The sequence below is a fragment of the Stegodyphus dumicola genome, chromosome 1 (assembly GCF_044657685.1).
Source record: "Stegodyphus dumicola isolate Sdum_Otavi_A_Nest chromosome 1, ASM4465768v1".
Classification (NCBI taxonomy): domain Eukaryota; kingdom Metazoa; phylum Arthropoda; class Arachnida; order Araneae; family Eresidae; genus Stegodyphus; species Stegodyphus dumicola.
In genome coordinates, this window is record NC_140768.1 from 82,843,871 (window position 1) to 82,851,567 (window position 7,697).

A 7,697-nucleotide genomic window follows, 5' to 3' on the forward strand; every position below is an offset into this window, starting at 1 on the left:
TTTCAGGTTAAATCTTAATTTGGAATACTAGTTTAAATGCAAGAATTATTTCAATTCGTACGAATAGCTTACTCAGAAATTATGTAAAACCGCATTGCTTTACTTCGCTAGTGCATTTTCATTAGAATGGATGAATTTAACCCTTAATTTTGCCTTTTCTATTTTTCGCCTTCGGGTGAGTGGTGATTGCATCCTAATTGACTTAATTACCGTGAATGGTCTTAGGACATAAAATTTAACTATCTAGGTAAAACTTCTATGTAATTGTATGCCAGTATTGAAAGAAACAATCAATCCGACAAGAAATGGATGCGACTTGTTATGAAAATGAAGCGTAAAAGGTTACCAGGGAAGATATTCTGTTTGGCATCAGTTATACCATTATTGGCGACTTTATTGTTTGCGCCAGCAAAACGGAAAAGTACCAAATTAAGCAGTTATTTATAAATTTAGTCTTTAACTTCCGCTTTCCGTTTTCTTACCATTAATTTAAACGAGTTAGACAGTTTTACAGGTGAGGTTTTTGGATTGTAAGACAGCGCATTTCTGCCTGTCGAGACCAAGGTAGAGGCTCTGCCATCTTAATTAAGTTTGTAATTATTCGTCTTTGCTTATTTGCTGCCGGCATTTAAAGTGTTACGCCAGTTAGAGTTTTGAGACAATTTCGATTTATATTTATTTGTGTAATCTTTGACTACCCGTGAACATTTTAATTTAAATTTGACTGTTACTTTAACTGCATCGTCACAAGTGGTGGTTGATTTCTGTGAGCAAGAGAAATGCATTTATGTTCTAAGCCATGCTAAATAAAAATTCTATTTTTCAAGTCTCTATACTTGTTTCAGATCCAGCGATAATTCGCTTTACGGCTGTTAGGAGTTTAAAACTAGTTTATGATTCCGAAGCACGTGAAACTGTATGACTACAGATTAGCGATAAAATCCATAAAACTATAACGGATTATGAAGTTTTTTATTTTTTCATTAATAATTAAAGTTGCAATTTGCTGTTTCCTTTTCCCTGTTATTGACGCTTCAGTGAACATTGGGAAAGAAGGGCAAATGTTAAGTGACAAACGGCCATGCAAATTTAGGTCGAAATTTTCGTTGTCGTATAGAAACAGAATTTTATGTAGAGAGAATGAGTGAAATCTTTGAAAATGACTGAAACTCTTTCATTCCTGCCTAATAATTTCTCTTAGGGAAGGCTAGATCATTCTTAAAAGAAAATAATTTTTGAATGTTTTGTCTGATGGCATATGTAAATTCTCTCTTTTTAATTTTGAAATGCAGTTGACTCTTTATTTAGTTGAATTTGTACACTACGGGTTTTTTTTTCATAGTTTTTCTTCCAGTAATTGAAGAGAAAAAGATTTTGAAGATTTCCTGTATTTAAAAATAAACTCTGAGAGAAGCTTAGAAAAATCGCTAATTTTAAGAAAATATTTTTGCATGCTGTGAATATAAAATACACTTGCATTCACATATTCATTTATTTTACTATATGTAATAATAAAATAATGTACTTCTACTCGAACATTTTATATTTTTAGTGTGACGTTAGAACTCTCTATAAACATGTATAACACATCACTCTATAATACTTTTGTATTGCAGAAGAATATATTGATGTGTTTACGATAGGTAGAGAGAGGGTCCTGTAGAGATGTAAAGTTGCATGTACGTACATAGATACATAGACCACGATACAATACTGTTAGTTTGATGCGTAAATGAACAGTGCATTTAATTTCCCGCTAATTAAATTAAGAAATTCAAGATATATCGTAGTTTAAAAAAATATCGTTTCCAGCGTTGATTGTTTTATGCTAAATACATTTATAATGATTTTAGGTATAATTGCCTTATTAGAATTTTCCTTTTTGTGTGTGTTCTCACAAATATCATGCTTGATGAATAAATTAGCCAAACCTGGATGCTTACGTTTAATTTAATTTAAAAATTTGCTTGAAATACTCAGCTCTTTTCCGCTGTAAAATACTAAATAAATATCGAATTCAAATTTATTAGACAGCCGCCCAGACGGTACAGTGGTTACAGAAGCCTGCTGAAGGCCCGGGCTCGAATCCCGGAGAAGGCATGGTTGTAAATATCTGTCCTTTCGTAGGACACAACGATGGCCGCCTATTAGGTACCTACACATTCAAATGCCCAATACTTCTGGACTCACGAGTTGCCTATGCTAAACAGGCAAGTGCCCGCCACTTGATTAAAAATATGATTATACTTAAGTATGAAATTTCGATTTTTACGGTATTCTGAATACACTCCAAGTGGCTATCTGGCGAATGAATATCACTTTCCAGTATTGTTTGCAACTGAGATTTCTTTAGGATTTGCTACAGAAGTGTTTATCTATAAGATAAGTTATTTTTATGTTTTCTTTTAATTCATTTCAATCTAAGGACGACATCTAATTGCTAAGTAAACTTCCTTTCAGCATTTTTTCATACGTCACTCACCCTGCAAATGACTTCCCGGTAACTACTGCTGAGCAAATAAAATACTATTATCGCATTTCTAGATCATTTTACTATAAACTGATTCACATTTAATCAGTAAATATTTAGTAGCATTGCCATATCTATTTATTTTATTTTTTAAACGTGACGACAATAGTGATTCAAGAATTTAGGACTCAGGATGTGATTCATGCAGATTGATGGATAGCATTGTTTTGCTTTCAAAAATGAGTGGTTAATGAAATATCTTTATTTGTTTTTTGCATAATCAGTGTTTTTTATAGATGCAATATATTTTTGTTTTCGTTCCTTCATTCGTGTGGAAACAGATCTGATTTACACAAAATATTAGATATTTATTATATGTACAGGTAATATTAGGTTGTTGCACATAATGCGTCGGATTTTGATAAAAAAAAGGCGATAAATATCGGATTTTTGAAAGAATTCATGCAATAACACCTTTTCGGATAGCTTTAGTATATTAGGGATTAAACGGGAAAGAACTCTACATAGACTAAGGAATCATTTGTATTTTAATTGATATATGATGTTATGAACAAAATATGAAATATCAGGCAAAAATGGGTATCTTTTCTTTATGCATTTAAACTTTTCCATAGCACAGTTGAGGTAGCCAGTAGTATTTGTAGCTGACACAGTAAACAAAGGAACCAAATACTGATGGTTAAAATATTTTGATCTGGCGGTATAATGTTCGAGAGTATGCAACTTTGATTCTCAACAGCAACCTTCAAAATCGACGAATAGGAGAACTAGTGAAGTCTCACTGGACCAGATTGTAAAGAACATGACAAAGCAATTGACTTTCTGTTATTTGACAGTCCCCATCACTTGCAAGCACTTGGTAGTCATCACCTGAAAGTGAATTTGCTCGATTTTAAACATTTGTAAGGTATATTTTAATTTTATAACAGTTATTTTAATTTAGATAGCCTTTCGTATCAGTTCTTGTTTCCACTTATTACTCCCTACCAGAAGGAGGATTTAGAATCGCGTTGAATGCAAATGACTTAGTATTTAAGGAATATTCAATTTAATTCGTGAGAGAGAGCTAGGAACTCTGATTAGAACATACAAGTCTATCATGAAGCTGTTACGTTCGGCCGTATAATAACGCGCATTTTGATATTCGCCGGCCAGTTTAAATTAAAAACGAACTACGTTAGATTCTTGTGTTTAGCTTTGACTAAGTCTCCTTTAGTTAGTTATAGTTTAGTTCTTATTTCTTGTTTTGAGTTCAAGCCCGAGGGGAGACTTTGTTATAAGCCCGAGAAAGGGGCCAATTGTTATTCTTATTGGAGTAAAATATAGAGCAGTTTAACTTTTCTTCAGTTTACATCTTTAGTTATTTGAACTCAGCGATAAGTAGCTAAACAGTTGACTAGGTTCCTCCAAGTTCATCATAGATAAAAAGTGTGAGGAACCCTGCACAGTAATTGATGCAACTTTTCTCAATGGCCAAATGTTGATGGAGTCGCAAACCTTAAAGCGAAATTAAACCTATATCCGAAGAAAATAGTGATAACAATTTGGTCATATTCATCTGGTAGTTTTTTAATGTGGTAAAACAATAAATGGTGAGAATTATTGTGTTCAGTTAGTTAAAACACATTCAGATTTGTATGTTAACCGTCCTAGATTTGTACTCAGAAATAGTGTTATATCGCTCTATGTTACATATATATGTTATGTTGCTATAATATACGTAAAGAAAAACATTCAAAAATATAAAAGTTGCACTTCAAGGCTTTCCATCCACCAACATTTTCAGACTATTTGCCATCTGTCGTTGCTTTCTTGAACACTTGGCTGACTTTTTATGTGCAAACGTTTAACGACGACACAGCAATTAGAAAATATGTCAAAGAAATTGTTATTTTTAGAACATTAGATTTCTGTAAAATAGGCATGAATGCATTTATAGCCTATTTGATGAAGTACATTGCATATAATAGAGCATATCTTGATTAATTAAAAGGCCTTTTAAAAGTGTTATCATTATCAGAATTTTACTACCAAATCTGATATGTCATATTCAACAATCTAATAGCTGAAATACTTGGCTTACTTTATACTGCGAGCTTAATATCTGAAATATACATATTCTTAGACCAGATGTTATGGATGTTTCAGCACGAAACCACATTAAGTGTTCTAGTCTTACATAAAAATGAGGGTTCATTTTTAGATGAGAATAAAGTATTATGAGTTGGAGGAAGATTAAAAAAACGAGCATCTATCAGAGAATAAAAAACATCCAATCTTATTACCTTCAAGATACAATCTCGCAAAAATCACAATTAGACACCTCCATGACAAACGTATACATGCAGCACCAGAATTTCTTCTATCTTTAATCGGACTGCAATATTGGATCACAGCTGCTTGATCTGTTATTCGAAAATTAGCAGAAACTTGTGTGGTATGTTGCAAACATAGAGTTCAAACCGGCAAGTCAAATAATGACTGATCTACCAGCACCTACAGTCACGACCATTTTCCTGAGTTGGAGTAGATTTTTTAGGACCGCTCATGATCAAACATGTGCCGAACTTGGGCAGAATTCATTTAAATGTTACGTATGTATGTGCTTGTAATCAAAGATCTGTCAACAAAGGCACTTTAATGTGCATTCAAATGATTTATTTTAAGAATAGGGAAACTACTCTAGATTTACAATGATTACGGTACTAACTTTAAAGGTGCTGCAGTGCAATCAAAATCATCAAATTTACGAATTTTTATTTTTAGAGGAAATAAAATGGATATTTAATACATCTTCATCTTCCCATTTTGGTGGACTACGAGAATTAACTGTCTATTCGATGAAATTTCATCTAAATAGAATTGTTGGTGATAATGTGCTGACATATTCTGAGTTTCAAACTTTGATTACGCAAGTTTAGGCTTGTCTCAGCTATAAGCCGCTGTGTTCAACATCGTCTGACCCAAATGATTTAACTGCGTTAACACCTGGTCATTTTCTGGTAGAAACATCTTTAACTTCCATACCTACGCAAGATTCAAGTCACAGTTCCTTGAATCAACTTGACAGATGGCATGTGAAATAGGTTCATCTATCCACAATCTTGGAAAAGATGGAGTCGGGAATAACTGTTTCAAATTTAGCAAATACCGAAGTGACAAAAAAATTGAAAGGATTCAGAAGTTAATGATTTGGTTACTGTTCTATTTTAATTTGTCTTTTTCGTAAGTCAAACTGTACAGTGATAGTAAAATATCACATAAAAAATAAAAATATTAATACTTTGAACATTCATTACATCTCTTGCATGGTAGATATAATGTTATGAAAGCATCATCTTCCGTCTTCTTTATTGCAACGCATTCAAATTTTGTTTGAAAACATCATGTCACTTTAATTTTATTTCAAAACATTTTATTCCTCATGTGTGTCTTTTCTTTATTTATTTTTCCTTTTTCCCACTTTTTTCTCTTAATGCATTTGGAATGTCTTCACTCGCAAACAGTCACATAAAATCTTGCAGCATAATTACATACTTATCATAACGAATAAATTACCTGTAAATGAATTCAAGATTATAGTTAAAAAGAACACGCAGACAAGTTTCCGTTACATTATTAAACGTCTTACGCCGTTATATTAAACATTTAAAAAACAGTTACATATAAATTTTCTCTTATTATTCTAGTTTCATTATAACTGTTCGTTTCAAGCTACATCGTATTACGTATCGGTTAGTTACAAAATAGGTTTACAATTCATCATCAGTTCTTCATGGGGATAACATAATATTCGCTGTAAAGTGGTCTTCGCCAAACTATTCTGGTTAAGTCTGGAATAAAATTCAGCGAACTTCATGGCGACCACTTTCCGAAAACGAAACCTCTGAACATGAACAAAAATTCTGAGAGTATAATTAAATGATGCTACTGAACGTAGCGATTGTCATACTCTCTAAGACGACCACACTTACCAGACACGAAAATCATGTGGAATCATGCATGACATTTATACGGAAGTTTAAATTGCGCAAAAGAATCTTTAAACATCAGTCCGTGCACATCATTAACAAACAAATTTAATGTTGAAAAAAAATTGTAAAATTAAGTAGTTATAAGTAAAATCTAGGCAACTAGAATGTTATAACAGTTTCGTGAAAGAATCAAAACTAAGTGATGAATCATATCCTGCTTCTTTATTATATGCTTTTAATTGGGAAATGAAGACTGGAATTGGGAAATGAAGACTGGAGCTTAAAACGAATTCTAAAGAATAAACTTGTAGAGACATTAGGTCAATTGGAAAAGCCGGAGAGATGAAAAATTAGCAACCGCCTTCGCCGGGAATCGAACCACGGACCTCTGGAATACTGGCCCAGCGTGCAGAACCACTACACCACGAAGGCACGTTAGGAAAGTGTCAGAAATACCTTATATACTCCCCTTTTTAAAGGAAGGCTGGGGTTTTTAGAGGACCCAATTGCCAAATCCTGGGTGTGGAAAATCCTCATCCAACACCCTTTTAGTTCGATCGCCACTGTAGATACATTAGGTATACTTTTTAGAAGCAGGAAATATAAAAAATAGCAGCCGCCTTTGCCTGAAATCGAACCACGGACCTCTGGAATACCGGCCCAGCGTGCAGAACAACTACATCACGAAGGCACGGTTGGAAATCGGGAGAAATACCTTATAAACTCAAAACAATCAATCATGTCTTCTCTGCTCCTTCTCTGCTTACATTTATTAACTAAGTAGTGAAGTTTATTATTGTCATATGTTCTGGCGGGAAAAGCAGTGAGAAATTTATTGTATTGCTAAGATAAACAATTTAACTGCTGACTGGAAAACGATAATAAAAATAAACCTAATAATATGAAATTAAACTCAGATAATATGTTTTTTTTAATTTATGTTATTTATTAAATATATATTTACACTTCATTATCGCATAATATTTTTATGCTGTATATATGTAAAGTAAAAATTAGGTAGATAAAATGCTAACTTTAGTTTGCACTATTCTCAACTCTCATTTTTAATTCTATCCTTTACTTTTTGTATCTTAAAAATAGTGACATACTTATGATAAATCTGTCTATACGCCTTCATTTCAAAATTAGTCTACTTTAAATAGATACTTTGATGAACTGATACTCAATGTTATGGGTTTAGATACTTAGATGGTTTACTACCTTGCGTTATA

At 32.7% G+C, this 7,697-nt stretch overlaps 1 non-coding gene across 1 annotated transcript; it reads right to left on the bottom strand.

Annotated features, from left to right (window-relative positions):
* Positions 1-6,823: 6,823 nt before the first annotated feature.
* On the bottom strand, positions 6,824-6,897 carry TRNAT-AGU (transfer RNA threonine (anticodon AGU)). Its single transcript has one exon. It is a non-coding gene; the product is annotated as a tRNA-Thr (tRNA).
* Positions 6,898-7,697: the final 800 nt, after the last annotated feature.